The sequence below is a fragment of the Neophocaena asiaeorientalis genome, unplaced genomic scaffold (assembly GCF_003031525.2).
Source record: "Neophocaena asiaeorientalis asiaeorientalis breed wild unplaced genomic scaffold, Neophocaena_asiaeorientalis_V1.1 scaffold474, whole genome shotgun sequence".
NCBI classification, from domain to species: Eukaryota; Metazoa; Chordata; class Mammalia; order Artiodactyla; family Phocoenidae; genus Neophocaena; species Neophocaena asiaeorientalis.
The window spans coordinates 15,290-24,025 of NW_020175391.1; positions in this window are offsets into that span (position 1 = coordinate 15,290).

An 8,736-nucleotide genomic window follows, 5' to 3' on the forward strand; every position below is an offset into this window, starting at 1 on the left:
TTTACATTCTCACCAACAGTGCAGGAGGATTCCCTTTTCACCACACCCTTTCCAGCATTTATTGTTTCTAGATTTTTTGATAATGGCCATCTGACCGGCGTGAGGTGATACCTCATTGCAGTTTTGAATTGCATTCTCTAATAATTAGTGATGCTGAGCATCTTTTCATGTGCCTCTTGGCCATCTGTATGTCTTCCTTGGTGAAATGTCTATTTAGGTCTTCGACCATGTATGTTCGTGCCTCCTTTGTCGTAAATTAGGTAACCATATGTGCATGGGTTTATCTCTGGACATTCTATCCTGTACCATTGATCTATATTTCTGTTTCTGTGCCAGTACCATACTGTCTTGATTACTGTAGCTTTGTGGTCTAGTTTGAAGTTGGGGAGCCTGATTCCTCCAATTCCGTTTTTCTTTCTCAAGATTGCTTTGGCTATTTGGGGTCTTTTGTGTTTCCATACGAATTGTAAAATTTTTTGTTCTAATTCTATGAAGAATACTAAAGAATTCTGTGAAGCATGCCATGGTTTGATAGGGATTGCATTGGGTAGTATAGTCATTTTCAAAATACTGACTCTTCCAATCCAAGAACATGGTATATTTCTCCATCCGTTTAGGTCATCTTTGATTTCTTTCATCAGTGTTTTATAGTTTTCTGAGAACAAGTCTTTCACTTCTTTAGGTGGGTTTATTCCTAGGTATTTTATTCTTTTTGTTGTGATGGTAAATGGGATTGTTTCCTTAATTTCTCTTTCAGATTTTTCATCATTAGTGTATAGGAATACAAGAGATTTCTGTGCATTAATTTCATATCATGAAACCTTACCAAATTCAATGATTAGCTCTAGTAGTTTTCTGGTGGCATCTTTAGGATTTTCTACGTATAGTATCATGTCATCTGCAAACAGTGACAGTTTTACTTCTTCTTTTCCAATTTGTATTCCTTTTATGTCTTTTTCTTCTCTGATTGCTGTGGCTAGGACTTCCAAAACTATGTTGAATAAGAGTGGCGAGAGTGGACATCCTTGTCTTCTTCCTGATCTTAGTGGAAATGCTTTCAGTTTTTCACCATTGAGTATGATGCTTGCTGTGGGTTTGTCATATATGGCCTTTATTATGTTGAGGTAGGTTCCCTCTATGCCCATTTTCTGGAGAGTTTTTATCATAAATCCGTGTTGAATTTTGTCAGAAGCTTTTTCTGCATCTATTGAGATGATCATATGGTTTCTATTTCTTAATTTGTTAGTGTGGTGTATCATATTGATTGATTTGCATATATTGAAAAATCCTTGCATCCCTGGGATAAATCCACTTGATCATGGTGTATGATCCTTTTAATGTGTTGCTGGATTCTGTTTGTTAGTATTTTGTTGAGGATTTTTGCATCTATATTCATGAGTGATATCGGTCTTCCCTCCAAAGCCTCCTCCAGGCCGCATGGGTCCTGGGGGCATAAGAGGGAGGCTGAGGAGATCAGGAGAGGCAGGCAGAAGGGGCCCTTTGGGAGGAGCAGGAGAGGAGTAGATGGTGTTTGCCCCGCCCACTCGAGCCCAGGAAGCCTGCTGGGCTCCCAGGTGAGGTTCCTCCACCCTCTGAGACCAGGGGTGGGGGGTACACCTGGGCCCCTTCTGTTCCTGTTGAGCCTATGCCCTATCCCCCACAGCCCCCAGTGCCTTTTCCAGCCTTGTGGATCCCAAGCATAGGCCCCACCCACCACCCAAACCTCACCCTTGCTTAGGCCCTGCCAAGCCTTCCCCCCACCTTTTTTTTTTCCCCTCCTCCTCTTTTTTACTATTGTGGTACTGTTTTACCTTCTTGTTTTTGATTCATCTATATTTTTATTTTTATATTGTTTCTAACATATCTGTTAGTTTCCTAGTCTAATTTTATTTTTTACTTTGGTATTGTTCTCTTTTTTTTTTTTTTTTTCTGCCCCACATGGCTTGCAGGATCTTGGTTCATGAGCTGGGAGTGGGGCCGAAGCTCCTGTGGTGGGAGCTCTGTGTCCGAAACACTGGACTAACAGAGAACTTCACATCCCAGGGACTATTCATCAGAGTGAGGTCTCATGGAGGTCCTCACCTCAGCACCAAGACCCAGCTCTACCCAACAGCTTACAAACTCCAGTGTTGGAAGCCTCAGGCCAAACAACCAGGAAGAAAGGAACACAATCCCACTCATAAAAGAAAAAAAAAGAAAGAAAGAAAAATGAGAGAGCAAAAAAAAAATATATGTTACAGATGAAGGAGCAAGGTAAAAACCTACAAGACCAAATAAATGAAGAGGAAATAAGCAATCTACCTGAAAAAGAATTCAGAGTAATGATAGTAAGGATGACCCAGAATCTCAGAAATAAAATGGAGGCACAGATTGAGAAAATACAAGAAATGTTTAACAAACATCTAGAAGAACTAAAGAACAAACAAACTGAGATGAACAACACAATAACTGAAACAAAAAATACACTAGAAGGAATCAATAATAGAATAACTGAGGCAGAAGAATGAATAAGTGAGCTGAAAGACAAAATGGAGGAAATAACTGCTGAGGAGCAAAATAAAGAAAAAATAATGAAAAGAATTGAAGACAATCTCAGAGACCTCTGGGACAATACTAAACGCACCAACATTCGAATTATAGGGGTCCCAGAAGAAGAAGAGAAAAAGAAAGGGTCTGAAAAATATTTCAAGAAATTATAGGCAAAAACTTCCCTAACCTGGGAAAGGAAATAGTTACCCAAGTCCAGGAAGCACAGAGAATCCCATACAGGATAAACCCTAGGAAAAACACACCAAGACACATATTAATCAAACTAATAAAAATTAAATTCAAAAAAATATTAAAAGCAGCTAGGATAGGGGCTTCCCTGGTGGCGCAGTGGTTGAGAGTCCATCTGCCAATGCAGGGGACATGGGTTCGTGTCCCAGTCCGGGAAGATCCCACATGCTGTGGAGCGGCTAGGCCCGTGAGTCATGGTCGCTGAGCCTGCACGTCCGGAGCCTGTGCTCCGCAACGGGAGAGGCCACAACAGTGAGAGGCCCGTGTACCCCTCTCCCCGCAAAAAAAAAAAAGAAAAGAAATCACAGCTGACACTGCAGAAATACAAAGGATTATAAGAGACTACTACAAACAACTATATGCCAATAAAATGGACAACCATGAAGAAATGGACAAATTCTCGGAAAGGTACAGTTTTCCATGACTGAACCAGGAAAAATTAGAAAATATAAACAGGGCTTCCCCGGTGGTGCAGTAGTTAAGAGTCCGCCTGCTAATGCAGGGGACACAGGTTTGAGCCCTGGTCCGGGAAGATCCCACATGCCGCGGAGTGGCTAAGCCTGTGCGTCACAACTACTGAGCCTGCGTGACACAACAACTGAGGCCCATGTGCCTGGAGCCTGTGCTCTGCAAAGGGAGAGGCCACTGCAATGGGGGGCCCACCCACCGCAGGGAGGAATGGCCCCCGCTCGCCACAACTGGGGAGGGCCTGCGCGCAACAACAAAGAGCCAATGCAGCCAAATAAATAAATAAAAGAAATTTTTTAAAAAAAGAAAAGCATTAAAAATATATATATATCTTAAAATATATATATAAACAGACCTATCACAAGTAACGAAATTGAAACTGTGATTAAAAATCTTCCAACAAACAAAATTCCAGGACCAGATGGCTTCACAGGTGAAATCTACCAAACATTTAGAGAAGAGTTAACACTGATCCTTCTCAAACTCTTCCAAAAAATGCAGAGGGAGAAACACTCCCTACAAAGCCACCATCACCCTGATACCAAAACCAGAAAAAGACATCACAAAAAAAAAAAATTATAGACCAGTATAACTGATGAAAACAGATGCAAAAATCCTGAACAAAATACTAGCAAACAGAATCCAAGAACACATTAAAAGGATCATATACCATGATCAAGTGAGATTTATCCCAGGGATGCAAGGATTCTTCAATATACACAAATCAATCAATGCGATACATCACATGCTATGGCAACTTTAAAAAAAAATACGTTTATTTATTTATTTTTGACTGCATTGGGTCTTTGTTGCTGCACGCGGGCTTTCTCTACTTTTGGCAAGCGGGGGCTACTCTTCATTGCAGTGCGTGGGCTTCCCATTGCGGTGGCTTCTCTTTGTTGCGGAGCATGGGCTGTAGGCACATAGGCTCAGTAGTTGTGGCACACGGGCTTAGTTGCTCCGTGGCACGTGGGATCTTCCCATCCCAGGGCTTGAACCCATGTCCCCTGCATTGGCAGGTGGATTCTTAACCACTGCGCACTATGGCAAGTTTAATGGAAGAAACTATTAAGTTCTTCATGTCCTGAGATTGTATCTTTTCACATAAAAGGATTCAGTAAATGGTTTAAAATAAATAATGTCAAAGTAGACACATGCTAAAGAGACAATCTATTTTCAAGCGTTTTGTAATAATTATTTTAATGATCAACAGTAATTATACTAATTCAAATTATTTTTACCTAGTCATTAGCAATGGGCCAGTAGCTTTTGGGGACAAATTATTAGTCATACTGAAAAAATAACCAAACTGCATTTCTTTAAAAATATTTCATTACTCACATTTTTATGAGTAATTAGATTGCTGCTCTAGATTAGTAGACAGGTTCTGAAGAGGTAGCAGGAATTTTAAATTTTATAAGTTCATGTCTATGACATGAAAAATGTATGGGATGATGTCATTAATATATATTAAACTGAACTTAAACTAATTTTACTATCTTTGGTTCCCTTTCCACAAAGTACATTTTAAAGAACAAGAATTGCTCACTATAAAAACATGGTAATAATATATGAATATTATCAAAAGTGTAGAGAAATATTGTAGTTAAAAAGTATTTAGTTGGACTTCCCTGGTGGCACAGTGGTTAAGAATCTGCCTGCCAACGCAGAGTACACAGGTTCGATCCCTGGTCTGGGGAGATCCCACATGCCGCAGAGCAACCAAGCCTGTGTGCCACAACTACTGAGGCCACGTGCCGCAACTACTGAAGCTCATGCACCTACAGCCCATGCCCCGCAACAAGAGAAGCCACTGCAATGAGAAGCCCACACGCCACAACGAAGAGTAGCCCCCACTAGCCACAACTAGAGAAAGCCCATGCACCACAGCGAAGACCCAATGCAGACAAAATAAATAAATTAAATTAAATTAAAATAAAAAGTGTTTAGTTGATTATTCTTTAATTTTTATTTTGCCCACAATTTTTCAAGCACTGTAAATGGAACAAAAACATATGTTCTTAACCTTTGTCAGTCTCATTAAGCCTATGGACACCTTCTCAGAATAATGTTTTTAAATCCATAAAATAAAATACATAGAATTACAAAGGATGCTGATTATATTGAAATACAGTTATTAAAAATTTTAAATATAACTTTGTGCTATAGTAATAAACATGTTTCTTTTTTTTTCAAGAATGCTTTCACCTTTATTTTTCTTGATATACTCAAGATATAGACATTTCATACAAACAGGGTTAAGTGACGTGTGTGTGTTTTACATAAACCGGAGGCACAATCATGGCTAAAATAACACTTGGCTCAGCAACTTACATCACTGAGAAGGATCCTAGGAAGTTCACCATAAACATGCTTCTTTAAAAATGCATTAAATAACAAGAGTTAATAACTATCTTAAATTTAAAAGAGTGACAAGTATAAATGATATTTCAAGATACCTGAAAAAACTGTAATGTGATACAAAAATATCTGAGTTTTCTTTGGGTGATAGAATTACAAGTATTGCTAATATTACTGTGTTTTATGAACTATGTTCAGAATTGAGGGAAATGCTTTCAGTTAGAGGTTGATGAAAATAAAGATGTTATTGTTTTCCCCATAAAAATCCACAGATTTTCTGAATTCTATCCATCGATCCTTTAGGAATCCATGGATCCCAGGTGAAGAACCTCTGAACTAGTAAGTAGAACAATGAAATATTTAACAAAAATCTTTATTGTATGTCTAATATAAGGAGAAATTTTTAGCCATAATAATTTCAAACTTACAGAAATAAAAAGCCTTTTTTTAAAAATAAAATAGTTTACACAAAAAATAAAATAAAATAAAAATGTTAAATCAAAAAAGAAATTTTAAAAAAGTCTTACTCTGGAAACTGTATATAGGATGATTTGAAGAAAATAAAAAGAATACTAGCTTGAAGGTACTACAGCAAGTATATGTGTGGTGCTAAAACTCTGGACAAAATTTGTAACTGTGAATAAAGGAAAAAAATTACAAACAAATCAAAAACAAAGAGCAAGTCTGGGAGACACCATAGAAGTTGACAAAACTTTTAACTGGATAAAAAAAAAGGTAAAGAAACAAGAGGACTTAAACATTCCAGAACTAGGAGTCCACTGGACAATGCCATTAAAAATATATACGACTCTTTGGGGCTATTCAGACTCCGAATAGCCAAAGCAGTCTTGAGGGAAAAAAAGGGAGCTGGAGGAATCAGACTCCCTGACTTCAGACTATACTACAAAGCTACAGTAACCAAGGCAATATGGTACTGGCACAAAAACAGAAATATAGATCAATGGAACAGGATAGAAAGCCCAGAGATCAACCCATACACCTACAGTCAACTAATCTATGACAAAGGAGGCAAGGATATACAATGGAGAAAAGACAGTCTCTTCAATAAGTGGTGCTGGGGAAACTGGACAGCTACATGTAAAAGAATGAAATTAGGACACTCCCTAACACCATACACAAAAATAAACTCAAAATGGATTAAGATGTAAATGTAAGACCGGACACTATAAAACTCTTAGAGGAAAACATAGGAAGAACACTCTTTGACATAAATCACAGCAAGATCTTTTTTGATCCACCTCCTAGAATAATGGAAACAAAAACAAAAATAAACAAATGGGACCTAATGAAACTTAAAAGCTTTTGCAAAGCAAAGGAAACTACAAACAAGAGGAAAAGACAACCCTCAGAATGGGAGAAAATATTTGCAAACGAATAAACAAAGGATTAATCTCCAAAATATATAAACAGTTCGTGCAGCTCAATATTAAAAAAATAGACAACCCAGTCCAAAAATGGGCAGAAGAGTTAAATAGACATTTCTCCAAAGAAGACATACAGATAGATGTCCAGTAAGCACACGAAAAACTGCTCAACATCAGTAATTATTAGAGAAATGCAAATCAAAACTAAATGAGGTATCACCTCACACCAGTTAGAATGGGCATCATCAGAAAATCTACAAACAATAAATGCTGGAGAGGGTGTGGAGAAAAGGGAACCCTCTTGCACTGTTGGTGGGAATGTAAATTGATACAGCCACTGTGGAGAACAGTATGGAGGTTCCTTAAAAAACTAAAAATAGAACTACCATGTGACCCAGCAATCCCACTACTGGGCATATACCCTGAGAAAACCATAATTCAAAAAGACACATGCACCCCAATGTTCATTGCAGCACTATTTACAATAGCCAGGTCATGGAAGCAACCTAAATGCCCATCAACAGACGAATGGATAAAGAAGATGTGGTATATACATAAATACAATAGAATATTACTCAGCCATAAAAAGGAATGAAATTGGGTCATTTGTAGAGACTGTCATGCAGAGTGAAGTAAATCAGAAAGAGAAAAACAAATATCATATATTAACACATATATGTGGAACCTAGAAAAATGGTACAGTTTGCAGGGCAGAAATTGAGACACAGATGTAGAGAACAAATGTATGGACTCCAAGGGGGGAAAGCCGTGGGGCATGGGGGTGGGGGTGTGATAAATTGGGAGATTGGGATTGACATGTATACACTGATGTGTATAAAATTAATGACTAATAGGGACCTGCTGTACAAAAAAAATAAATAAAATTAAATTTTTAAAAAACCTGCTGTATAAAAAAATAAATAAAATTAAATTAAAAAACAAAAACATATGAGACTCCCTCTTGCGAGAACACCAGAATCACAACTAACTGCTGAACAGCCATCCACAGGAAGACACTGGAACTCACCAAAAAAGATCCCCACATCCAAAGACAAAGGAGAAGCCACAATGAAACGGTAGGAGGGACGCAATCACAATAAAATTAAATCCCATAACCACTGGGTGGGTGACTCACTAACTGGAGAACAATTATACCACGGAAGTCCACCCACTGGAGTGAAGGTTCTGAGCCCCACGTCAGGTTTCCCAACCTAGGGGTCCGGCAACGGGAGGAGGAATTCCTAAAGAATCAGACTTTGAAGCCTAGTGGGATTTGACTGCAGGACTTGGACAAGACTGGGGGAAACAGAGACTCCACTCTTGGAGGGCACACACAAAGTAGTGTGTGCATCAGGACCCAGGGGGAAGGAGCAGTGATCCCATAGGAGACTGAACCAGACCTATCTGCTAGTGTTGGGGGGTGTCCTGCAGAGGCAGAGGGTGGCTGTGGCTCACCATGGGGACAAGGACACTGGCAGCAGAAGTCCTGGGAAGTACTCTTTGGAGTCCTTCCTATTGGACTCTGCTCCCTCTCAGGGCATGAGAACTCCCCATTCTGATCTCCCAACTCTATTTAATTGAGGTTTCTGTTTAATTATTTACAAAACTTTAAGTGTAAGGGAAATATGAAGCAAAATAAATAGACCAGGGGATTTTCACTACTTTTGACCCTGAAAACAGGGTTCTGGTCTTCATTCCTCTCCTAATTGACTCTGCGAAAATCTTTTCATATCTGGGGTGGCTG